A 27,120-nucleotide genomic window follows, 5' to 3' on the forward strand; every position below is an offset into this window, starting at 1 on the left:
AGACATTGTGCTGTACACCAGGAACTGATGCAACATTGTACACTGTACTTCAACTAAAAAATCCCCCAAAAAGACATAAACCGATTGTTCACAGAAAATGAAACACAAGTGGCTGTTAAACACATTTTCAAATGTTTACCTCAACTCGTAATAGGAGAGCTGTGATTTAAATAACACCGAAGTACCTTCATTTTCTAACCTACCAGACTGACAAGGCCACTTCCTGCATGGTCAGGGCGCAGGGAATCAGACTCTGCCGAGCACCGCAAGGGGTGTGAGTCCGCACAGCCTCCACGGCAGGGAACCTGACAATGTCCATCAGAATGACAAATGTACACTTCCTTTGACCAGCAGTTACGTATCTTGGTATTTATCACGCGGATGTCTGTGCATATGTTTGATCTGGTATATGTGCCAGGCTATGCTTGCTGCAGGGTTTTTAACTGCAAAATACTGGAAATATCTTAAATTTCTGTCAGTTGAAAGTAGTTAAGTTAATTTTGGTTCAGCTCTAATGGAATAGTGCTACCCAGAAAAAGGAGAAAGAGCTTATGACTTGATATGGGAAATCTCCAAGATCAATTATTAAAAGAATGAAACCAAAACCAAAGTAAAGTACAGAACAGTGTGTGAAGAACGTGGCCATTTGCATAAAAAGGGAAAGACAAAATGGGCAGAGAGTAAACAAGAAGTGCTGACAGCGCTCACGTCTGAGGAGGAGGACGGAATCAGCCATCTGGAAAACAGAGCTACAGGCAGACTTTTTACAACAGAGCATGTCTTGAATTTTGAACCATGTGCATGTCCCTTTTTAAATTAAGCCAAAATTTAAATGACTGCGTCGTTTTAGTTACAATGGTAGGACACCTTTGAAAGACATCCTAAATTTTAACAAGTGGCTCTAATAAACGTAACGAGGCCCCCTTCTAACCTCCCCCACAAAGTACACGGAAAGAAGAACTACGCCCCAAGGAGGAGCTGGCGAATGTCTTCAGGGCACAGAATCATATGGTCAGTCCTGGCACATGGTCTCACTGAAGACACCGTGCAAAACTCAACGCAGACTTTCTGAAAACGTGCCAGTTCAAGATCCTAAGGCAGCCTCTGCTAAGCGAGGTCCAAATTCAGCTTTGTAACACAGCTGAAAGACCCGGCAGCCTCTTTCCCTACCTGCTTTTCAGTTTCATTGAGAAACTCAGCAGGTGGAACATGAAGTACGGAAGTTATTTTCTCTTTTGGCGTAACAAAAACTCGTCTTCCTAGCTCAAAAATACATCCGTTACATGGAACCAATGGCTACGTCTCAACAGTGTGAGCCACATTTCAAGTAGACGACCCAGCACAGCCAGAGCCGGAGCCGGACCTGGTCACCGTGCCGCGGCCCCGAGGGACGGTGTTCACCTTAGCAGACAGTTACCACTAACCTGCATCTGACTATTGGTTCCTGTTTTACTTTAGCCCATTAACAGGGAGGCTATTATGAGGTTAAGGATTTTATTTAAAAAAAAAAAGACAATTGTCTCCTTAAGTGGATATTTCTGTTTTCTGGTGTCATATTTGACTACATTTTTACACAGAGGAATCGTTTTCAAAATGTCTGTATTATTCTGCCTTGTTATTGTTATGTTCGGTGTCTTCAGATGCAGTGCCACCCAGGAATATGTCGGCGTTTGGACCGGGCATCCAAAAATTATGAACACTGCCTCCTGGCTCCACCTGCTGCAAATTTCTCCCAGTCGCTCTGCGCAGAAGCTGCTCAGCCACTTCTAGGCTCTGGGAAGACTTGACAATCTCTTGCTGGATCAGGGCAGTTGAGTTTTTCTTCTGCTCTGAAGAGCAGTCAGTTCCCATTTCCCTTACGAAGAAATTTCTCTTTCTTTGTGAAATTCCAGACAGAAAACCCTTCCCAGTGTCTCCCTGAGAAGCTTGGTACAGAAAGTCCTCTCTATGAATTAATCAGCATTGACCTGACAGAATGAACAGAAGAGAGAATTTTACCAACTGACCTCGGCGTCATAGAATTAGATACATATAAATGGCAAATTTTCCATTTCCGAAATGACATTTTTCTACAAATGATAAAATGTAATGTCCTGGAAATACAGTGACAATTTCCTACACAGGCTTTCTCTTTAGAGAAATAAAAGAGATTTTAAAAACGCCTGCCAACTGGACACCCGCACATCTTGAGAGTCACCCACGAAGCTGGCTTTGCAGTCGGCTTTTAGTGCTTCTAGTTAGAATGATAACACCCAGCATTCAGTCATTTTGGCTAGTTTCTATCCTGGAGGAACTTCAAAACGAGTTTTACAACCAGTCTTTGCCGCAAGTTCCCAGCCCACCGCTTCCTCTCTTACGTGTGCCTCACCATTTCCCTGATCGATGCACCTGGCAGCCTGGAGCTGCCTACGATAATAGCTGTGACACTCACTTCTCTTCTGAGGCTGTGGGTTCGTTAAAAAGCAAGCATTGCATCTTGCTGGAGAAGCAGGCTGATCCCACACTGAATGTTTCTATTACTTAGTTACAAATAACAAATACGAATTACAGGTCCACACACATAACCACACCGAAGCCCTCTGCAAATTCTGCAGATCTGCTGTCTACCCGTGGGCGCCAACCCCAAGTAGGCTGCCACTCAAGGCATACGTTTCAGAGGCACAATCTGCGTTTCAGAAAAGAAATGCCCCTCCTGATTGCGGACTGCATTTGTAGCTTTTCTTTCCTTACAACCCCCACCCCTCCACTGCCCAGCGCCATCACTGACAGCTTCGTTTTCTTGGTGTTTGCTGCCTGAAATAAGCTGGGGTTCTGTATACAAAACTGTATTCCAATCCTCTGCTTCTCCTTTACTGCTTGCCTGGGTTAAAAATGGCCAAACTGACTTGTAATCTGGTTAAATAAAAAAGTAATAAATATAATGTCCCCAGGTTAAGACCCTGCATTCCAAGTTTCAGCCCAGAGTGAATTTTTATGGCGAAGTTTATAAACCCCTGAAAATAGGAAACTAATACCATGAGGATTTAAAATAATAGAAAATGTTTCACATAATATAAATCCATAAGCAGTGTATTATATTTAAGTCTTAGTATCTACATACTTGGATCATCTTGTATCTTGACAATCACACAAAGTAATCTCCCTCCCTCGCCCCTTCCTTTGACTCTGGGTTTCATTCCTGTGTATTAACAGTGCTCTGGGCTATAAAACACTGTATTAATATTAGTTTGTCACAGCAGACTAAATTTAGAACAACTCGTTAGTATAAGACAGCTACAGGCAGGCAGCAAGAGGACCAGGGACTGAGCTCCTAAGGCGGCGAGTCATGCAGATGTGCGACGTGAGCGGGAGAGGCAGCCCTTCCTTGTGTGACTAATCAGCAGTTCTGTTAGTTCTAAGCTGGTTCTAATTCTAATTAAGGAACGTGGGCAAAGGCAGCTTCGCCGCCATAGGTGCAGCTGGTGTGTAACGGGCATCAGTCTTACATCATCTCGCCTGGCCTCCTGGTCATGTAAGATTAGTGGCACCTGCATAGAATGAATATTCCTCCTACATCCACATTAAAAAAAAACCCACCACCAGCATCGCGCCGTGTTTGCGCTGCTGCAATCATGATCGATGCTCCTGGAAGAAGCCTTGTAATCAGAGCTTTTTCAAAGCAAACCTTCTGTGGCTCCGAATCACCCCAGTAGGACAAAAGTTTTGACTTTTTACAAATAAAAAACCTTTCAAATGGATATTTCTGGACCTGTTATGCCTTTCTTTGGGCTTGTCAAATATTAATTTTTTTTAAATTTAGTCCCTTGCTAAGCTACAAATATTCATGTTTAACACCAAGTAGCGGTTCAGGGGCTGACAACTTGGTATGTACCTTTTGAATGATGCATATAAAGCAGCAGTTAGCACAAAGGAAAAGCCACCAGATTGGTCTCAGGGAAACCCAGTGTCTGAATTTTTCATGACTCCTCTAGCACTTAAAGAATAAAAAAACTGGCTACTAGTGTTGGGAGAGCAATGCCGGGAAGGTCAGAGCCTGGAAACGTGCAAAAGATCCCTGTCTTGCCTGGGGAAAGTCAAAGGGGATTTAAGCTGCTTGGGAGAATCAGAAGGAAGAAAAGGAAAGAAAGAAAGAAAGAAATTCCGTGTGCTTGGGTTTGGTGTCTTATGAACACCAGAGCAGCAAAGTGAAAGCTTTAAGAGGGTGCCCAGCCTTGCACCTCTCTGGGGCGCCTTGCTGTCATGTCCCTGGGGACACCAACAGCTTACCTTCAGTCTGGGCTGTGAGGTTTATTGCTAAACTCCCCCAAGTCGTGCCTTTCCTGGCGGACTTGCTCACTCAGGGGTCTCTCTCCCAAGGAAACCTGCGAAGAGGAGAAAGGAGAAGCGGGTCAACTCTTTGTTTCCCTGGATGTGCTTACAAACATCTCCCACGGAAGGTGAAGGGCAAGCAGGGAAAAGGACGTCTTCATTACGTGGCTGCCCGGCGATGCGGGGCTGAAAAATGCTCCCCTTTTGATGAACTTTTCCGCATTTTTATTACGACATATAGGAAATCTACATCGAACCCAGGAAAACAAACGAGTGACTCCTACACAAGGAAAAAAAGACTGTACAGTGTTTAAGCAAGTGATGACTTCACCTGTCACCGTCTCATTAAGCGCTTAATGAGTTCCTTTCTATTCTTGGTCACATCTGATTTTTTTTTAATACAAGTCCCTTTGAACAGCTGGGAGTAGAATCGCCTTTGATCACTGAATTCTTCTGAATTTTCAGTCAAAACGAGGCCATTTTCATCGTGACTTGGGGTATTTTTGTGAGTTTATTTCCCCCAAGTACGTTCCTGGGCATAGCTTTCCAGGCTGAGAAGAGCCTGAGCAATTAATGTATACATTTTTACATAAATGTTTATAAATTTAACAAAGGGAGAGAGCTTTGCCACAAGAAGCCTCAGCTCTTTTGAAGGCGGTTTTCTAATGATGACCCTTGGCGTGTTGGACCACATGGGATTCCTCTGAGAAGAGTCGGATGAAAATTAGTCTATTCTCATTTCAAACAGAATTTTGCTGAAGTCCTGATCAGAGCATCAGCATGGAGTCCGGGGAGACAACACTCGCTACTTGATTCACTCCGCAGCCTCCCTCTCCTGGTAATTGTTGCAGGAACACATAGTGACAAGGCTCTAGGATGTGCACGGTCTGGATGTACTCCGGCTGTTACGCTCTGTTTAAAGATTTAAACCATCAGGGTATGATAAGGCTTTTTGATGTTCATTGAACACGGAGCTCGGGTACAGAAGAAGGGGAAAGGGCTTCACCAGAAGGCAATCATCTCTCAGAGCCACAGTAAGACAGAGAGAGCTGGGGAAGTCTCGGCCTCAGCACAGACCCGGAACAAAGGGAGATGAAAGGGGCAGGGCGAGGAAGAGGCCAGCTCTGGCTGCGAGGCAGAGCGCGCTCTGCCAGCGTTCGATGCCTGAAAATGCAGGGAAAACATTTAGTCTTCCTCTTTCATTAAAACACACTCATGTTTTGTTGGGGAGGGGCTGACGCCAGCTGCAAATTTGGGTGGCTCTGGTTGACCCTGGGTTTACAAGAGCCTGCCTGTGGCTTCTTTTGAAATTATTTAATGAGTATTTATTTTGAGCCAGATGAATATCATTTCCAGTGCTCACCCCCACAAACCCAGAAGAACACCTTCCTTAAAGTACATTTTGAAGCCCCTCACAGCGTTTTCTTTCCCCAGAGGTAAAACCTGCATATTTGTCTTGAATAACATAAAGATCCAGAATGAAAAGGGGGAAAAGGTGTCCCCTATAAAACCCAACCCGATTTCTTCACATCCTCTTCCTTGGCAAAAGCCCAGCTTTTCACCCTGTTCGCAGCCACATCACACCCTGGGAACCAGGCCTGCACCTGGACTGTATTAACCAGACGAGAACCGAGATTTCTCCATCTTTGTCTGCCTAGGCCCAAACACGGCTTGCTGCAGGCACCAAAGTCTTAACAAATGCATGTCGAAGGAAGGAAGGAAGGAGGGAAGGAGGGATCCTAAGAAATGACAAGATAGATTTAAATTTATTTTCTGTGCCTCCATGTAGAGGTTCAGAGAACGGCTGCGCTGAGGAAGCCAAAAGTTGTTTTTCCCTCTTGCGCTTGGTGCCTGCGAACAGCACGGCCCAAGCCCAGGTGCCTCACAGCCCAGAACCGAAGGCCGCTGGTCGCCCACTGCAGGACTCTGGGAACCTTGTTTCGCTTTCCTAAGCTTTACTTTCCCCCTCTGCAGATGAGGAATAATAAAAAGAGTGAAAATACTCATGTAAAATACACAGCCTGATGTTGGGCGTACATTAAAACTTTCAAAAAATGTAATTACTGTTATTAATATTGCTCTCCAAAATTTTTTCAAACACGGTGGCATCAGAAGGGGATTTCAGACATGTACAGATGTCCACACAACTTAAATGGCAGAAGCTGTAATGACATATTCTTCGGAGGGGTGATCTTCACACTTGTCTCTGCTGGGCTGTGACCTGCTGGCCTGCTCGAGTCTGACATCGTGCCCTTTGGCACCTCGCACGAGTGTGCCCTGCAGAGGCGAGCGCCTCCCCTCCCAGAATCAGTGATGGAACCAGAGGTGGGTCTGACCCACCAAACGCCAGGAAACCAAAACGGGTCCTGGCTCTTTGAACCTGGAAAGCGATAAACCAGTCAAAACAGCATGCACAGGTCGGCACCTGTTTCTTCCCATGCCCCAGTTCAGCACAGCACAGAGAGCACTGCTCCCAGCAGGCAGGCAGGGGTGAGGTGCAGAGCCCAGCTCCGCCCCACGGTGGCCGCAGCCCGCCTGAGCCCGGCGCCCACGCCCGGCGAGCTGTGCCCCAGGAGAGACCACCCAGCAGCACAGACACTCTCACGTCACATTCACGACAGCCCTCGGAGGAGAGGGCAGCTTAGAGATGAGAAGACTGAAGTGTAGGACGGGAGTATCAAGAAAACGACCTCGACCGCCTTTTTATTCTGCTTTACGTTCTGCTTAGCGACCGATAGACTGGACCAGAACACTCACTCTCTGTGACCCTCTGTCCAACCCCCTCGATGTAGCTGGCTCTCAGTGTCTTCACCTGCATCTTCGGGGGCTGGAGGGGAGGGCGTGGCCGTCTGTTCTAGCTCCACGGTCTATGATTCACGCCAGGAGAGCGGAGCAACTCTGAAGACACTGGAGTATCTGTGAAAAGCACAGGCCTTCTATCAGGATCTTCCTCTCCAGTTTCCCCCCGCCTTCCCACCTCCAACACCGGAAATGGGTGCGGGGCAGCCATTACCATTACGGAAATAGTTCATTTTAGCAGAGCTCAGATCCAGGGAGCCGTAGGGGCAAATAACGTGCCCCATGATCGAGACATAAGGGCATTACTGCTTCTTTTCCTCCAGCTTGCTAGCACAGAGAAAGCCGATCCTCTAAAAACAAATTGATTGACGATATAACTTAATATCTTCGTATGATTTCTAGTGGCAGAATCAGTCAGCGGCCGGCACAGCCATCCGAGGTGGAGAGAAAGGAAAACTGCACCAGTGGCTTTTCTTTTACTGCACTTCCGGGCGCTCTAAGAAAAACTCTCTGGAAAATCAATAAGGCAGATTGCGCCCAGCAGCCCCCACTGCAGAATTAAGTCCATTTGCCAACACAGACAATGAGGAGACCCAGGCAGCATGGGATCCGTTTGCTTTGTCTGACTTTGGCTGCCAGGAAAGGAGACCGCAGACTGGCTGTAATTTGATGCAAACCCTGGCCTATCCTGGTCGTGCACATGACTGACCCTCGGGGCACGACCATCAGTTTTCTATTAAAGATCAGAGATTTGACATATCAAAGTCAACATCTAGCTGAATAACTGCAGTAACTTGATAATAATTCTTTTGTGGCTTTTCAGTGAAGTATCAGAAAGGTAGCCGATTTCAGTCCTGACCTGGCAAGATCTGAATCTGAAATAAAGGATTTCAGCTTGATCTCCCCACGATGTGAGGATGAATGTTCTGGTAAATGTTAACTTAGTGCTCTGAATAGCTCAGTAATAGATGGGTTTAGGCAGTAATAGGTTTAAGATGTCAACTTATTGAATAATAATTTCGTGTTGTACAAATACTATGTGTGAGGAGGGATTTGTTTTGCAAATTCTGAAATAAATGAATGGATTTATAATGTCCTTGACTGTTTCATTGTTCCCATCAGAATTTTACAGAAGAATCAAAATTAGTTTTGCTCTCTCTGGTCCTGCTGTTTCCCTGCAGTGGTCTTTATGCAGCTTTCATAATTACTGGGCCTCCCTGAATTCTGGTTATTAATTGAACTCTTCCTTGTTTTGGTCCCCAAAGCCAACCAGGCAGCATTGTTTTCTAGTAAAGATAAAAACTCAATTATCCCTCCCTATAAAATGTTTCATGACACCAATAGCATTAAAACCTTTCACCAACCCGGCTGTAAAATGCTCAACTGTTCAAAACACGAGAATCGAATAAAATTCTGTTTCCATAACTGAACTCAGCCCTTCAGTCCAATTATAAGCTGACAGCTCTATAAATCCTGGTGGAACACAAGTGTGGGTAAAGCCGAATTGTGACTGGGACACTGAGGACCTGGGACAAACACTTCCACTGCAGCCTGTGGAAAAGGCCCCAGATCCTGCAACGGCCCCAGCACACACACACACAGACACACAGACACACACTTTCAGCCATCCCGTATGAAGTCAGCATGTTTGCTCAGGGAAATGGGAGATGCCAACAACGACCCAGGTGAGCTCTCAGAGCACTCGAGGCCGATTCTTCAGCCCCTCAGCTCCCCTCCGCTTCCCAGAAGTCCCGGGAGGAGCCCGCCAGCCTAGCACTTAGAGGGGCTCTTTATCTAAGGTTTAAAGGATGTCTTGGTTTCCACAAGCCACAGCAGCCTTGTGTGATTTGCAGACGCTCTCACCTGGGGAGCGTGTGCACGGATGGTCCTAGGCGTCCCCGCGCGGCCGCCGAGCCCCCGGCTGAGCGCGCCTGTCTGCGCCCTGAGCGCAGAGCGGCCCGGCCTAGCGCTGCTCTCCCAGGAGCCGGTCGTCAGACAAAGAGGTGGGCGCTAGCAGCTTATTTAGAAGGTGAAACGCTGGTAAGGGAGTGAGTCGGGGAAGTAGAGACAGCCAACGAAAGCTGCATTATCAAGCCAGCTACCACTTGGGTACCTGGAGCCTGGTCCCACGGGAGAAACGCGGAGACTCCGCGGGGACTGGAGAATTGGCACCCCGGCCCCGCTGTCAGCCAGCGCTCGGGGCTGCTCCCGAGGGCGTTCCTTCCTCGACGTTTCCAGGGCTCTGCCGGGGCGGGCCGGGCGCGCCAGGGGCCAGAGGAAGGCCCGCGGGGGAGCACGCAGACGCTGGCATCGCGGAGAGGGCGAGGACGCGGGCAGGACGCCGGCAGCCTCGGCTGCCGCGGGGCTTCTCCGCCGGCTCTTCGGTTGTGAAAGTCCCCGCCGCGCAGGTGAAACGGCCGCCGCCGTCCAAGTGGCGCGGGAGAGCACGGCGGGTCTTGAAGGCCCTCTTCCTCGCAGCCTTCAGCCTCGCTGTCGGGGACAGCCGTGTTCAGCGGCTTCTGCCTTCTTCTGCCCGTAACGCCTGCACGGACAAACGCGCCCACGGCCACGTTAGCCGGGCTCCCTTTTCTGCTCGCAGACACGATCACACTTGGCGTGACTTCCCCAAGTCCGCTCATCAGCGTCCCTGTATTTGCCCCGAGCTTTCTCATGGATACGAATATGAACATACCGTGCATTATTAAGCACGTAGGTGTTTGTGTCAACATTTCTACTGTCACAGGCAACGCTGCAACCTGGTCTGCAACGTGTATCTATATAGCGTGTGCGGACGGTGTGGAACGTCACGTACAGACGTGCACACACGTGGGATTGCTCAGTGAAAGAGTATGCACGTTTTGAAATTTGACAATCGTAGCAAAGTCATCTCTAAACACTTCGCTGATTTACACTCCTACCAGCAGTCCCCAGTGCATTCTTTTCTTTCCTGGATGTATGCCAACCCTGGAAAAGGTCACACTGTTTAGCCTTTGGCAAATGAGCAGGTGGTAATGGTCCGTCACCATCTTACTCTGTGCTGCTTCTGTTACGAGTGTGGCCCCTCAGCCATGTTCCTGTGCATCTTCACAGGACACCTTGCTGACGTCCTCTCAGTCTTTCTCCTGACACTTCAAGGGCACTCTTTATAAGCAAATGCATTCCCAGTCTGTGTTTTGTTTTTTATTGTGGCTTGTGGCTTTCCTTTTCTGTATAAAACTATTAAATATCTATGTTCTCAAATTTATCGATTTTTTATGTTTTCTAGGCTTTGTTTCGTAGTTAACATAGTCTTCCTCATTCAAAATAATTAAAAACAAATGCAACTCTGAGTTCTCTGGAACATTCACAGCATGGTTTTTACATTTCAGGCTTTAAAAATCTTTTTTGATGTAAGATATCAAGTAGAAATTTGGTTAAAAAATTTTTTTTCCCAGTGGCTACACCGTTGCCTTTAATGAAATCTTTTACTAAATATTTTTTTTAACACTGATCTGAAAGAACGCTTTAACCAAGGATCGGTCTCCATTTGTCTTAAGTTCTATTTCCAGATAATCTACTTGGCTCTAAATGTCACAGATTTGTGATACAGTTTATGTCATGAGGTTTGTCCTTCCTTCTTAATTCCCTAGAATCTTCCCATGTTTATTTCTCCAAATAAATTATAGTATCATTTTGCCAAGATCACAAGAGAAGTCAGTATTTTTATTGAATTACTTGAATATCTAGATTAATTTATGGAGAATTGTCACGTTATAAGTCTCCCAGTACAACAACAAAATTCATTTTTCCATCATTGGTCTTTTTTCATGTGCCTCAGCAAAGTTTGTTCCATTGAGTTGCGCTTTTGTAGCTCAGAGGCAGAGTTAAAAGATAATAATTACTCTCATTTACAGCAAACTATTACCATGTCTTCACTTGAGGAAATAGGTTTTCCCTGTATTTCCCGCACCTTTTTTGTTGAATTTATTTCTAAGTAATTAATCGTACCCGTAGTTTTGGTAAATGGGATGTTTCTTTCCATCATATTTGCTAACTTCTAATTGTTTCTGTGTTAGCTGTTGATTTGGGGGCATTAATTACATACCGATTCATTACATAGGCATATTCTTTTACTGTCTCTCAAGATTTTCCCCCAGTTTAATATCTTGGATTTCTCAGATCTGTAATTATAACAAGCAAAAATAATTTTTTTAAAGTGCATCTGATAGTCACTGCTTCCCTAACCGCAGTGCCCAGGACTTTAAAACCGATGCTAAGCAGTGACGACTGTTGGCAATTTGTCTTACTCCTGAATTCAGTAAGAAGCTTCTAGCATTTTATTACCAAGAGTGATTCTGGACTTTAAACTAAAATGTAGTTTCGTTATGTTAAAGGATAATCCATCCATTTCTGCCATAAAAAGTTTAATTCAGGCAAAGACGTTTAACTTTGCAAATGTCGTCTCACTGTTGAAGTGTTTTTCCCTCTTGGCCTCGCTATACGGTAGACTGTGTTAGCAGACCTCCTGACCACCAGCCGCGCGTTTCCGAGCTGAGCCTTGACTCGCACTCTTCTGCGCTGCCCTGGATTCCGTCTGCTGGTTTTGTTCAGGAGAGTGTGTTTTCATTTACCAGTAAGCTTTATGGATAGTTGGTACTATCTTTGACAGACCTTGATCAGCATTAAGCCAGCAGAAGGGATGGTTCCCAGGTAACAGCTGGTCCTAGGCCAGCGAATGAGGATCCTCTCCAGGCCACATGCTTTCTCTTGGCTTGACCACAGGGACGGACACAGGCGAAGTCAATTCAGAAATGAGCACCTATGTATGGAAGTGGAATCTGACTCTTAAAAGTGGTAGGCACGGCAAACACTCCCACGTTACTCTGTCAAACCGTTGAAAGGGACTTCCCAATTGTCTTGAAATGTAGAGTGAAGCCCAAAGCAGAAAAGAACAGATGTCTATACAGAGGACACATAAATGATACAAACCCCTGAAGACCTGCTGCAGACAGGAAAACGAGAGCTGTGACCGAGACCCAGGCTTGGAGGAGAACTCAGGGCGTCAGAGATGACGGCAGAGTCACGGGAGGAAACAGCCGTCACTGAGTCAGCGGCGCTGCGGCCCTTCCCTGGCCCCCCTCGCGCCGGACTCTCCTAAGCCAGGTGGGAAGGGAGCCTCCGGAAAGGGCCGTCTTCCAGAAGAGGGGCCGATGCGACAGCTCCGAGCACAGACCGCCCCGTGGCCTTGCCCAGAGCTGGGCCTGGGCCGGTCTTGGGAAATGCCGACAATGTCTTCAGGATAAAGATAAAAATGTGTGTGGACCACGGTGACGAGGAAAAGCAGCGATACGAGTGGCTTGTCCTTCCAGAATTTGGTGGGGCGAGGACGCTGAGTTTTCTTCTGGACTAAGGGTTCATCTCACCAGCTGCTATCTTGAAAGGTCCCCAACTGAAGGCGCCTGTCAGGGCAGGACACCGGCAGGAGAGAGGCGGGCAGTCCCCCACCTACACAGGAGCTCAGAGAAGAGCCGTAAAATCTCAGCTAGAGGACAGGTCTGCCACACTGCGGGCCGGCGCAGTGCCAGGGGTCCCCGCAGCGACCTCCAGAGGACCCGCAGAGGCTTCCCTGAAGGAGAGCGCCAACTTGCAGCTTTCTGCCACGAAAGGCACTACAGCCAGACGTCAGCCTGCTCGTCAGGTACAGCAGCGCCTTTTAACCTTCATCTCGCCCTTCCTGCCTTCGCACAGGAGAAGCTAGGAGCATAAAGAAAGGGGTGAGAAAATTAGATGAATAACGCAGAGCAACAGTGAAGGAATAACATACTACACGTCTTCTCCTGCTGGCTCTACAGAACACTGAGTGGGGCTGAGGCTTGGTGAGAAGCAGATAAACAGAGACGTCTGAAACTGGCTGGGAGAATGAAGCTGTGGTTTGAACTGGACTGGCCGTTTTACTGCCTTAAAATGAGACAACACTAAAGCCAGAGGTGACTGGAAAGGCCAAGGGATGTGCCCAGGATGCTGCCAAGGCGTGAGGGAGGCCCAGCAGCCCTTACCCCAGGCAGAGGTGAGGCACGCGGCACAGTCAAAGTTGCCCTCGAGAGTCTCTCAGGAAGGCTCTACACTGGGGACTGACACCCCATCTCTCATTAATTCCAACAGCACAGGTTTTCTCCCAGCACTGGGACAGACTGCAGCCATTTCAGCTGAGCAGAGATGAACTAGGCAGCTGAGTTTAGCAGCCATGTTGCAAAACAAAAACAAAAACAAAAACCTTTAAACACAAGAATCACAGCCAGCAAAGCAATATGCTCTACAAGAAGGACGGGGACCAGGACTGTGAGAGAGAATGGAAGCCAGAAGGCGAGTCTCCCGGACACTGCCGACTCAGGACCACAGACTAACTCCCTGCAACGGGCTGGCGTCACCCTCCTGCCCTCCGAGACCTGCCCCCTCCCTGCCCCGGCCTCTGCCTCCTCTGCCCCCCACACCCTGACTGTGCACAGTGAGGGGCATCTGGGCAGGTGTGACTCACACACAGAGCCATTCCATTCTGCCTCCCCGGGAGACGGTCAAAGACTAGTAAGACATGCTTCTCAACGAGGACCCAGATAAATCGGAGGGAAAGCCACGTAAACAAATGTGTAACAGACCCACTAGTGAAAGAGAGCTCACAGTCTAGATGCGAAAAACGCACCCTGGCCTTCACCCTGAGGAAGACAGAGACGCCCCAGGAGAAGTGCAGTGGTCCGGCCCGGCCCGGCCCCGCCGTCCTGGACGGGCAGTGCCGATGTCCCAGAGTAGTGGTCTTTTCCTTCTTGACTGAACTTGGAAAGCCACTTCTTAAAATTGGTGGCAGCAAAAACAATGCTTTTACCTGCAAAGATTTGACAGTATTTCTCAAGGGGGTGGGCGAGAAAATTCCAAAAGAGGCTGAGTTTTGCCCGGAGTTGGCAAGTTTGGGAACCAGGCTAGCCGGGCGGCCTGACTCCCAGTTCCACGCTCTGCACCTCACTGCCTCTGAAGCAGAGAGCCATCGACAACAAATCTCTAAACCTTGTTACTCTTGGGATAATATTGGATTGATGTACGAACGTAATTACAAACAAACTTTTGAAATAAATTAGCAAAGGTTCGGGAACTGGAAGCCCACAAGTGGATGTTACCGGACGCGTCAGCCTAGCATTAAGGGTGCCTGTGTCTACGGGAAAGCCTGGTCTTCTTTTCCCCCCTTTTTGATGTATAACTGACAAATAAAATTGTAAGATACTCAAAGTGTGCATCGTGGCGATTTGACACGTGTTGAGAAGGACCCGCCCCCATCCAGCTAATGAACACGTGCATCTCTCACCTCACGTTTTATCCTTTTCTCTTTTTTTGGTGAGAACACTTAGGCTCTACTTTCTTGGCAAACTTCAATCATACGATGCAGAGTTATCAGCCGTAGCCTCCGTGCTGTGCCCTGGACCCTCAGACCTTCCTCACCCTGTGGCTGAGAGCTTGTGCGCTCTCACCAAGCGCCCCCTATTTCCTGCACCCCCAGCCTCTGGCGATCACTTCAGGCCTCTTCGTATAACCTGACTCCCACTTCCATGAACCAAGGGCAGTCGCATGATGACATTTCCTTTGCTCTTCTGGAGTTGTTCCTCCAGCCACCCCAGAGCTCACTTCCGCCCTCAGACTTCCTGCACCCCTTCAGGTGCACTTGAAGAACAGGCTCCTGGCTCAAGGGGCTCTCATTGCAGAAGGAGTGAGGTGCGATAGGGCTCTGGCTTGGAGGCCGGGAAGCGTCAGCTCTCGCACAGGCCTTGAACCCACAGAACGATTCATGGAACTTCTCTGCGCCCCATGACGTGACCTTTGAAACTAAATCAATAAACCCAGAATAAGCTTTCGCGTAAGTTTCCCTGAAATCCAGCCGTTGCCTCGTTCCATTCACACCTTCAGGTTCTTCGCCTGCTGTCTTCAGGAGCAGAGTCAGGACTGTGCCCGGGGCTGTGCTAACCTGAGAGCAACTTTTCAGCCCAGGCCCCACCCTTCCTCCCCCAGCGCCCGCCAACAGCCTCCAGTAACTGGCAGGAAGAGCGTGAGAAGCCACAGCTTCCGACCCCGTCCGCTGCTTTGCCCACTCTGCCTCAGAGTTCAGCCCCCTCAGTGCAGCGCATAAGGCCCCCGTGCACTGGCTGCTTTTCTTGTCTTGCCAATCTGAGTAATTTTCAGTACACTTTTTGGTCTCCATATCTTTTCTCATTCGCTTGTTACCACTCGCAAGCCTCTTCCATCTTGCTGTATGTTATTGCCAGACAAAACCCTAATTGTTCTTTATAGCTCAACTCAAACGACAGCTCTGTAGCAAACCTTTCCTGACAGTCCTGAGGATGGCTTCTCTCCCTTCTGTGGCCCCCTATCACCTGTCACTTCTCTTGGAGCACTTACCATACCTTGCTTTGTGTCATAACTGAGTGCCAGCAGACTGTAAAGTCCTTGGATTCACCCTAGCACCCAGGACAAAGCCTTCCACGAACACTTCCAGTCCCAGGAGCACACTGCAACAATCGGCAGGGACTAGGCTAGGCTGGGATTGAAAACACAGAAACAACAGCAACGTTTTGGTGTTTTACTCAACACAGATTTATCACAACCTCACACTAAATGTTCAGTGCAAACTGTAAAGGGGTATCTGTCTTCATAACCTCTCAGGAACCAAGGTGGATGGAGGGTCTAAGTCAACAAGCGCTTCTGTGGTCCCTGTGGCGACAGGTGTGAGCGTGGAGAGCCAGTCGAGCGCTGGCTCTTACGTCGTCCACTTCTCACGTTCCGTTGGCCAAAGCAAGTCCCATGGCCATGCTTGCCTTAAGGCAGGATGGAGAACTGTGATGGTTCCCTGTGTCTGAAAGGAGGAGGAGAACCAGAATAGGGACGAATGGTCTTAATGACACCACCACACGTACGATGCTGTATCTCACCCTTGACTTTGACCCGTCTTGTCTCCTGTAACTGGGACATTCTGCTCACCTTGTTTGTCCCTTCATCTGAGTAGCTTCATTTCATCTTCTAAAGACTTTGTGGACCCTAACCCTAACTTACAACCACTACCACCTCCAGATGTCCCTCCGATGGCCCGAAGAGCACATTATAATTTTAAGGGCACGCAGTCAGGCCGTTCGGCTGTGTTGCAGGTAACCTGGCTTTTTATCTGAGTCCTTCTCACTAGGGCTGGGAATGGTGAACCGCAGCCCAAGGGCAGCTCCAGCCACTGCTGGGCTTTGTCAGCAACATTCTATTGGAACCCCTCATGCTCGTTCATTTGCATATTGCCCACAGCTGCCCTTACCCTGCAGTGCCGGGCCCCAAAGCCAACATCTTTGCCATCTGGCTCTTTGAGGAAAAGCCGCCGACCCCTGCACTAGCCCATAGCCCTTTGAGAACAAGGGTTATATGCTCAGCACCTTTTGTGTCCCAGGACCTAGCAGAGTAATTGGCTCACATTTGGCATTTGATAAATATTTGTTGAATAACTGAAGAGTGGTCACATGAATGCTCACTGAATTAAAATCACCGTCAAGAGCAAAGGACAAAAAACCAGGAAACATGGAGCATCAGAACTTCAAATTGTGGCAAAACAAACTCCTACAGACTCTCCGTCCCAGCTGTATATCCTATCACTTTTTTAAACCGAGTAAACACCAGGAATCAACATTAACCTTCCAAGTGTCAAGGCAACTAGAATTTGCCACAGTCTAGTTAAAACATAATTAAGCAAATGTGACACTTACGAAGTGCTTTAAAATTACAAAATTACTAAATCCACATTCATTTGCTCTGTAGAATATTTCATTCTCTTTGATTAACAAATCTGACTTCAATGAGGTGCAGACCTTTCACACAGTATTGTGCAGCCTTCAAAAGGACCACAACCAGTACGAACTGCCTCCACGCTGAGGATCTGTGAGGTAGTGTCAGCACACGCGCTCAGAGCTTCCAGAAGTAAACACACAGTGTCTGGGCCCTGGTGATTTTACAGTATATGAAAAAAAAAATCTTAAAATTCAGACAAATCTGGGAAGTACAGCATCCCAGCTTGTCCATAACAGCAATTCCACTAGTGCAGATCCACAGTTTATTTGCAAACAGATTAATTAATGTTTCAGCAGCTGTTTGCAGCCAGTCTGTGATCTCCCTGAGCGCAGATGACACTCTTCCCCTCTTCTGTTCCGCAGGGGCATTTCAGCAACGCTGCGGTTAGGTTCTCACTGCATCAGCCTGCATGGCAAAATCAGCCGAGCCCTGAAGCAGCCATGCTGGCTTTCCAAGACCCCCGGGCCTCCCCGTCCCTCGTGATTCCCGCACGCCACCTTTCCGGGGCTTCCTTTTAATTATGGTCCCAAAATGCCAGTTTGCAAACAGATCTGCAGGATCAAAACCTGACGTTTTAAGAAATTGTTTTTTCCTTCCACTTTCGGGTCCCTCAGGGTGGGTATTCAGCAAGGTGTACCGCTGGGTATAATAAAAGCAAATGCTTGAATATTTTTCAGTAACCTGACAGAGAGCACACAAAGGGAGGCACACACGCTGGAGTGTCTACGAGCAAGGCGCCGCACGAGCTGAGCAGACGGCTCCCGACGAAGCCAAGCAGCTCTTCCCGTCGTATTTCTCTTCTTGAAGGGAGAGAACGGGCGAGATGAGACACAACCCCCAAAGCCTCACTAGGCTAAACTTCCCCACTCTCCTTTGAACAGACTGCAGACCTTGCTGACTAATTGAGATCAATCCCAGTTGTAAACCGCCTTGCTATCCTACAGCTTTAATTAGGCTACCGGGGGAGCTGTCTATCAATTAACACTTGTTACAAATTATTAGTAATTATGTGGACTCTGTGTGTATACCGTAGCCTGCAAGACCAAACTGCTTCCCAGTTGTTAGGGAAGCAAACTGAATAGTCGACGAGCTATTTGGATGAAGGTACCAGTCATCACCGTAACTACCGGACTCCTTTTTTGGCAGAAAGATTTAAAGTAAGTTCCAGCACTGTCAGCGGCAGCTGGATAAACACCGTTTTAAGTGTTTACTGCACCAGGGCTTTGTATTAACTGGTAGACTTTTTAATATGGACTTCAGGTCTGTGTTTACTTTTTGAGTAACAAAATCATGAAGATGGGAACATTAGGCAAAAGTTGATAATGTATTCAGGCATTAAAGCTACCTAGTGCGGTATGCACTGCATTCTGTGATAATTTTAATTGGCTTAATTGAGATGCGCAAGCCTGATTAATCTTTAATTCCTTTATATTAAAAAAAAGAGTCAAGTAGTTCGACATTTCTTCAATTATGTTAGATCTTTCTAGACTTCAAAGGAATGTTACATTAGACAGCTAGATACGGGGCAAACTGATTAAAGAATAAAGACTGCTCATTATAATCTAAGAGTACAAAATTGGTTTGTGTAGCCTTTGAAAGTCAAAATTATGAGCTAAAACTTGAGCTACAGTAATTAACCCAATTTAGAGTCATTCTTGCTTATCTATTTGCTTATGATTAGTAATTTAAAATGATCCATGAGATTGATTTACAGATCTAAAACCCATTCAGGGACCCAAAATGTTCTGTTCATTAATCTTTAAAATGTTGGAGGCACATGTTTAGCAGCATTAGTAAACATCTATCAGTCAGCCGAAAACAGCAGTATAGAATGATGTGATAGCTTCGTTATTCTAGACGCGTGAAATACTAAAATCCTTATATAATGTAATCCACTTGCTTAAAATTTTAGTTTAACTTGCATTTTCTGTGACTCTCTGAAAAAGAGAAATCGGTGTAAAAGTGTGTGTTTCTTAAGGTTATCAACTCTTACTTTCTCTGGTAAACAACTTTCTAGGGGTTATGGTGAGAGCGCGCAGTGCGGTGGCATCGGTCTGCATGTCACTAACACTTCCACGGGGTCACCTCGTCCTCGCATATGCATCTTCCTAAGGGTTCCACATTCACTTCAGGGGTTGGGATCACAACATACTTTAGCAGGCATTGGGGCAGGAGCCCTTCGGGAATCGGGAGCTACCACGGATGTACCCGTCAGAAATAAACATTCAGAGTGGTTTGCACATGTGTTACATTTTAAACATCTCCACTACCTCACTGATACAGAGACAGGAAAACCCCAAGTCTTCCGTTCGACTAGGGACACAGAAAATGGAACTCACACATTATCTTCAGAAAACACAAACCAGTTCGTCAGGACCTCAAGCAGGGGAGTCCAGGGACCCAGAGCAAGTCGTGTTTTCTGGGACATTTTTAGTATTGTGCCTTCATGTGAGTGAATAAGTATGGAACAGCATTTCCCAAAGTGGCTTCCATGGAACACAAACTCATCTCGATCCTCCACAAAAAGGAGACTCCATGGAAAAGTAAGTGTGAGAAATGTTGTGCTGCAGCCTTTCTTGAACAGGCCCACCACCCATCAGCCTACCAAGCAGTCTTTCTGTCCCAGCACAGAGCATCCTTTTCACTGAATGCCATTAACGTTAGCCAAGATTCTGAGACCAGAGTGGTGCAGTAATATGTGTCTAAATACAACACTGGTGCTTATTTTCTCTAGAGCAATGTTGATCACATGTGTCCGAATAAATGAACTTTTCCCACCCACCTGCTCCACAGAGGGAACAAGACCCCAAGCCGCGGCACAGTCCGACCCCACAGCCCCCTGCAGGCGAGCACTGGACAGCACGAAGGCCTGCATTCCCCTACTGTTCCTGGCTACTTACACCAATCGATGTCCTCTGTAACACGTGTTCTAGAGCTGGCAAATTTAAAACAGATCTGTGAAATGTGTCCAGGAATTGGGGAGGAAAAGCTGAGTCATTTTTAATCTTGATGAAAATATGAATCCTAGAATTTTTTTAAAGTGCTAACCAAACACAAAATAGTAATTCCTTTCTCATTGCCCTGTGTGCTAGGTAAGCCAAAGCGAGGGCCCTGGAGAAACAGCAGTCACAGCTACGTGTGTGAGCGTGGGCGTGCTCCCTCGCCGTGTGTGCTGAGAGGGACTGGAAAAGACATCTCAGTGTTGACGAGCATCCCCAGCACCCAGATCTTGGCTTCTAAACGTCACTCTTCACTAGGAGGACTGGGGGCTCCATGAAGAAGCAGCTCGTTTCAGGACCGGGACAGGGTATGAACGAGAGGAGCCCAGAACGTGCTGCCGTGCAGGGCAAGCGAGTACTCAGGCCGACAGGGACGCGTCAGAAAGACAAAGAGCCAGCTGCAGAGCGCTCCCCGCTAGCAAAAAGTGGGTCAATTTGAGCATCAAAATAAATAATTTCAGTAGCGAATGACAACCCATAGAATATGAGTCTGTGAGAGCATAAATACAAGTCAGTCACTCACTCAGTCGGAAAGGAAAGGTTTTTTTCCCTTAAAGTAAATGCCAACGAATAAATACAGAAGAAATAATGAAACTCAAAGTCACCATTGACAAGCACCATGGAGATAAGTGTCTGAGGCAAGAGCCACTGATGAATGCTAAAATTAGTGGGCCATGTATCTTGATGAGAAATAAGATATTTGCAATCTCAAAGTATCTCCCCACCAAATACTTATTAATTACCAAAGGAGAAATTGTAACTTCACGGTGGAGAAATCTGAGTGATACCACGCTTACCACGTGACCAAAGTTGACATAACCATCGATGAGACATTACCATTAACGTATATGACACCACGTGCCTCCCAGTGCGAAGCTGAAAGGCTCACAACACTTCTGTGGTCCTCCCACCAAATACGTACCATCGGAATCTAATCATTAGGAAAAACCAAACAAACTTTAAACCGAGGGACTTTCTAAAAAATAACTATCTTGTACTCTTCAAAAGTGTCAAGGTTGTAATGGACAAAGAAAAAATACTCCAGATTAAAGAAAACTAAGAAGACATGATAATTAAATGCAAAGAATAATTCTGGATTGGATCTTGAGCCAGAATTTTTTTTTTGTCATCAAAGACGTTAATAGAACAACGGACAACATTTGAGCTGGGTTCACAGATCAGACAATAATTAACACTGTATCCATGTGAATTTCCTGATGATGACGATACTATAGTTTAGTGAGATAGTGTCACTGTTTTTAGAAAGTTCACACTGGAATACACAGAAATAAAATTGCACATGTGTGACGTACTTTCAGATGATTCAGAAAAAAATCCTGTGTGCTTTGGCAGGGGAGGGGGTTGTGCGGTGCCTGGGGAGAGAGAATGGTGAGGCGCATACGGTAAGCAGGCTGACGTTTGCGGAATCTGAATGAAGGCTATATAAAAATGTACTACTGCTGTAATTTTTCCATAAATCAAAAATTATTTCAAAATAAAAATAAGGTAAAAGCTTCAGAAGAGCTATGGCCCTGAGGAGGGGCGTGCGGGAAGGAGGCCGGAGATGTGTGTGTGTGTCTCCAGCTCTGTGCAGGCCCTCCAGCTAGATTCTCCAGGGACGTGTCGCCTGCCACTTGAAGGCAGTCCCAGCTGCTTGGCCCCTAAAGCCATCTTTCTCTTCGCCTCTCCGTCCTCATCCCTAACCAAAGCCCAGGTCCCCGTGACTGCCTGCAAGACCTCAGTCCTAAATATGACTCTGCACCTTCAAAGAAGTTTATTTGTAGGTGTGCGCACCCAAGGCCACGTGGCAGGTCCCGGTGGCCCCTGTGGGAGAAGGGGAGTGGGGGCGGCACACACTGCCAGTAAGCAGAGGGCAAAGGTCTTAGAGCAACGGCCAGGAGGAAGGGGGGGTCCTCACGATCACCCAGAACCCAGAATTGCTCTCCCGCCTTCAAAACCCCACTGTGGTTTATAAAGTGCCCTGTCACAGCAACAGCAAGCTGGGGACAAGAACAAAACAAAACAAAACAAAAAAGTAAAACAAAAAAAACAAAACAAAAAGGCCTTGCTAGGAAGGAAGCAAGGCGGCAGTTGCATGGAGTAGCTAAGAGAACGGACACCAAGGGGAAGGAAAAAGAAATGGCAAAATTTTGACATGGGAATCCCCGAGTATTCAGCAAAACAAGCTGACGCATCGGGAAGTCAGCGGTGCAGATACCTGCTAAGAGGAAATGACGGAGAAAGCAGAGACTTCTGAACTGGAGCGATCTTCAGCTCCCTCCCGTTCCCCTGCGTGCCTTCACAGACTGAGTTCATAAATACACACACACACACACACACACATCCTCAACAAGAATGAAAACCCAAATGCGGGTTTTTCGGGGCATTAAGCCTTTACCAGCGCTCTGCATCTAAGGGTGACAGCACAGCGTCCTGTCAGTCGAGTCTCCTTCTCTGAGTAAGGGACGCTGCTTATGCAGGAAAGGAGAGTCCCCAGAACTGCCAGGGGAGAGCGAGGGCGCCCGGCGCAGAGGCCGCAGGCAGTGCAGCTGCGGGGAGCAGCATGGCTGTTTTAAGAGACTTAAGTATGAATCAGGATCAAGCTGGATTGGACCCAGGGAGGCTTAGGACTATAGTGCAGTAGCGGAAAAACAGTTCCTTAAAAATGGTTCCTCACTATGGTTTTGCTGCTGCACCCTTGCAGGCTTGGAACAAGTTACTCAGACCTTCTGGGCCTCAGCTCCTCAGGCCCTGCAGGGAGGACTGTGCAAAAGCACGAACAGAGCAGGGAGGCTCTGCTCTAATCTGGGCGAGGACGGATGGAGCCTGGGCCAGAGCGGTGCCTGTGTGGGTGGCCAGTGCGGGCGCTGAGCCAGAGCCGCCCCTCCTGGCCCTGCGGGCGCGTCTGCAGGCCCCCCTCCAGCTGAAGGCCGGGGGTGGGGGTCGAGGCCACACCCTGGGCTCTCAGGCCGTGCAGCCTCCCGACTCGCCCCCTCAGCAGCAGGCAGGAGTGCTCGCCGCGCTGGGGGCGGCACCCGTGCGCACTGACAGGCCCCGTGCAGCCGTGAATGGGGTGGGCGTCACCTCTGCACCACGGGGCTCACAGCCCACGCGCGTACAGGACAAGGGGGTCAGCACGTGCCGTGCAGCGGAGCAGAGCTGCGCCGGGGAAGTGCAGGAGTCCGGGTCACAAACGGGTCCAGCAACTCAGTCTCAGGGGACTCCAGAGGAACCCTGCTGGGAGAGCTGCCGTCTAGGCTGAGATGAGCCACCTGCGGACAGGTGGAAGCGACAGTGGGCAGGATGCAGGAAGGGAAGCTCTCTGGGCAGACAGAACAGCGGGGGTAAAGGCTGGGAGACGAGAGAGAGAGACGGTGAACTGGAGGAGCTACAGGTCACCCCGGATGGAGCAGAGGGCGCGAGGGAGGGGTGAGCAGGCGGGAGCCTTATACCCATGTTAAGCCGTGTGATCTACATCCCGAAGGCAATGTGGTGGGGGGGGGATCTGGAAGGTTTGAGCCGCAGAGTAACCGCTATTTGCTCATTTAACAAATGACTGTCTACCGTGAGCCAAAGCTGTTCTAAATGCTGGAGAAATAGCAGCTAAACATAATCGGATTTATGTAGAGAACAACTGCTCTGGCTACCAAATGGAGCACCGGGTATGGGGGCGGGGACGACCAGTCAGGAGCTTATGCTGTTCCCAGACGAGGACCAGCAGCGGCTTCCTTCGGCCCGAGCGGTGACGGTGCAGGTGGAGCCGCTGGCACCCTACGAGAGTTTTACTGCTGTGCCCAGCAGCGGGGTTGGAGGCCTGGGGTGGGCAGCGTTCAGCGCGCCACACACCTCTCCTCTGAGGGGAACAGGCCCCTCCAGCCTCCGAGGGAGGCACTGAATGACTGCTCTGACACCCAGCGTTTCATCAAGCCCTGTCCCAGAGCCGTCCCGACACAGCCAGAAACACCTCTGTTGACAGACACGAAACCAGAAGGAAAAGCAGCCCGCCAGCGCACCCGCCTCCCCGTGGACAAGCGTGAACGCAACTCAGAAAACGTCTGCTGAACGTGGCCTTTCTCTAAGTCGCCAGAAATACTGCCGGCAGCTGCTGGTGACAACTTATTTCATTACATTCTAATGATGTAAACTGCTCCCTCAGGATGATTTAGCTTGCCGCAGACAAAATGCTTATTGCTTCTTTACTCGTGTAGAACACAAATGATTGCTGAGAACTCAAACCCAATATTCAGGATTCTAAGCTCACCTAACAGACCAGCAGATTCTGTGGAGAATAAAGACGGTATTTAGCAGGAATACCTTCCCCAGCCCACGCTGCATTCTACACGTGCGGGCTATTAATCCAGGTTTTATTCTGAAGCCTAGGATTTGAGAAGCCAAGGGAATTTCTTGACATGGTTCCAACCCTTCCCCAGCCAGACTAGGTAATCAATAGATCTCTACCTGCGGCTGCCTGGGTCGCTCGCGGCAGGAAATGCCTGCATAACGCTCGCATGCTGCCTCCAGTGGTAGGTGGCTTCAAGGCAGTCGTTCCTAAACACCTGCTGAGGGCCCAGGTGATTCAGAATTTTCTGAAGTGGCTGTAAACAACATGGATTTGTTGAGCGTGCCTGAGACCCGCTGAGTCAGGTCCTCTGGGAGCAGGACCCGGGAATCTGCACATTTAACAAGCCCCCAGGAGACTGCAATGCGCAGCCAGCTTGGTCAGCTGCTTTAAGAGTCGACCTGAGTGGGGCCTGGTACATACAGCTTGTGCGCACGACCCTTGGAAACCAGACCATCCAGCTCAGGGTGTTCCCCAGAACAGCACGCTCTAGCGCCCCTCCAGGCTCCAACGTGCCCTGCACCCCAGGTGCGCTCCGCTGGCGCCATCTGTGAGAGCAGGCCCAAGCTACTTGGCCCTCCTTGGCCTCAGTTTCCCCAACTGTCAAACGGATAATTCCACAGTCTGCTGGGCTGTTATAGGATTAGGTACCACACAGAAGTAACTAGTAATATATACTAAGCAATCAATATTTAGTAGGTATTTTAACTTTTTCCAGCTTTATTCAAGTCTTGCCTCTCCTTTCTTACTGGACATTCCTATCTTTGGTTTCTTCCCTAAACCCAATACATCATCCACCCCTTCCCCAGATTTGTAAATCTTCAGGTTCTGAACTAGAGCGTGCCCACAGGCTCCCATCTTACCCAGTCCGGGCCCTCTTTGGGCCACAGCAACACTGTCCGTCCGATGCCTAGAAGGCGGATCCTTCCCTGAGTGTCATCGTGCACAAGGGACCCTGAGTGGCCTGAACCTCGAGACCAGTCTGCACGAGTCAACCGACAAAAGGAACTGCCAAGGTGACATTCTTCACTTGCCCTAGAAAACAAGGACCCGAGCATGTCATATCACAGCAACGTACTGACTGAGAACACAGGGTGACGACCTTGGTAGTAGTAACAACTACCACTGACTGATGGCCAAACCTGAGCCAGCCTCTACGTTATGGGCCACATTCAAAACACCTCTGAGATGAACCCAATTTACCTTTGAGACAGCTGTGGCCTGGCCCAGCTCACAAGCGGTAGCAGCCAGGATTCTAATATGTGTAGCCTGATTCCAGCTTTTTTTTTTCTTTAACCATTACACCAGGAATCTCCCAGAGAGCCTGGAATAATACAGAACCAGTATGATCAGTATCAGAAAAACACCGCATTCCACATGAACCCTTGCTGTCTCAGGCCGTTACTGCCCTAAGCCAAATCTCCCCACCCCTGGGAGACAGTGTGCTGTGCGGTAAATGCCAGGAAAGTGAGAGGCCCGCTCTGCTGCTTACAGGTGGATGCGCCCCCTACAAGGACTGCTCTTCCTTAAACTCCCTGAGCCCCATCTTCCTTCATCAATAAAACAGGGAAAACAGTGCTTACCTCTCTCTCACGGTTGTATATGAAGATTAAATTAGACAATAATGTAGAAATGCCTTAAAGTGGTATACAAATATTAGCAGTTATAATTATTCATTCCTTCTACTAATATTCATTCAACGCTCACCAAGTTCCAAGCCCTGGAGATGTAGCTGTGAAGTGGACACAGTGCCTGCCTGTCAGCATGGAGCTTAGTGTCCAGTAAAAAAGCAATTACAAAAGCAAAATAATAAGTGCCAAAATAGAGGATGCATGTGATGCACTGAGGTCATGGAGGAAGAGCATCTACTCCTGACTCGCAGGGGCCGGGGGGGCTTCCTGGAGAAGGGGAAGTCCAAGCTAGGACTCACCAGGGAAAGAATTCACTTGGGGAAGAAAGTGGGAAGAGATGATGGGACGGCAAAGGCAAGGCGAAGGTGCCTACTACAGTTCTGGGTTGGACAGTGGAGCCTTTTCCTGGTATAAGAAACATTGAAAAGAAAGCCTATTTGGAAGAGATGATAATAAATTCTGTTTGGGATGCACTGAGCCTAAGGTGGAGAAAAAGATGGTTGTAACATCAGTAAGTTTTTACATTTGCTGCAGGAAGTTAAAGGAGTGCCTGTGTGATGGTTCATATTTTCTCAGAAAATTAACAGGCCAAGTCATCTGCTGAGCATGTGTATGCAGAAGGGGGTAGGATCCAAGAGTATTAGGAAAGAGGAGTCTTGAAATAGTCATTATGGAGGACTGGCAAGAAGATTAGGTTGGGAAACATCAACAGAAAACTGAGAAATGCTGAGGTTTAGTTAAAGGCAGAAATAATGGTTTTTAAATGTTCCCAATCTGCCTGTGATTTCTTCCAGCAGTCTAAACATAGCACAGAGGAAGCCACAAGCGGTTTTATCTAAGGTGAAATTTTCCAGGTGGGTTCTGTAGAACCCGAAAAGAGACAGTAAGGGAGTAAAGGAATTCAGGACAACAGCAAGAGGGGGGCCAAACAGTCGGTCCACAGAGGTCTAAGCAGGGAAAAGAAAGAAGTCGAAACAGGAGGGATCTGAGAGCGGAAGTCCTGACGAGTTTGAAGGAACAGCTCTATCTGGTCGTAACTGAATAAGCAAGCTGGATGGGTCTGGTCAGAGAGAGGGGTGGTGCATTTCATCCTATCAGAGTCGGTACAGCTCCTGGTGACGCAAAGTTCAGAATGAGGCCATGGTAGTGACTGAGGATGAATGCAAGGATGGTCACTGAAGGGAAAGGTGAGTTTGTACCAGTGGTG

The 27,120-nt window shown here is 48.1% G+C and overlaps 1 long non-coding RNA gene across 4 annotated transcripts; it reads right to left on the reverse strand.

Annotated features, from left to right (window-relative positions):
• Positions 1–1,524: 1,524 nt before the first annotated feature.
• Positions 1,525–16,334, reverse strand: LOC140698314 (uncharacterized). Of its 4 annotated transcripts, XR_012076057.1 has the most exons (8): positions 16,102–16,334; positions 15,523–15,661; positions 12,076–12,840; positions 8,971–11,905; positions 7,322–7,457; positions 7,066–7,224; positions 4,267–4,361; positions 1,525–1,967 (listed from the first exon to the last, which is right to left on the reverse strand). It is a non-coding gene; the product is annotated as an uncharacterized lncRNA (long non-coding RNA). The 4 variants fall into 4 exon arrangements; XR_012076056.1 differs by having other exon boundaries at positions 8,971–12,840; positions 15,528–15,661; XR_012076055.1 differs by having other exon boundaries at positions 8,971–12,840.
• Between the last annotated feature and the right edge of the window lie 10,786 nt (positions 16,335–27,120).

The sequence above is a fragment of the Vicugna pacos genome, chromosome 9, assembly GCF_048564905.1.
Source record: "Vicugna pacos chromosome 9, VicPac4, whole genome shotgun sequence".
Classification (NCBI taxonomy): Eukaryota; Metazoa; Chordata; class Mammalia; order Artiodactyla; family Camelidae; genus Vicugna; species Vicugna pacos.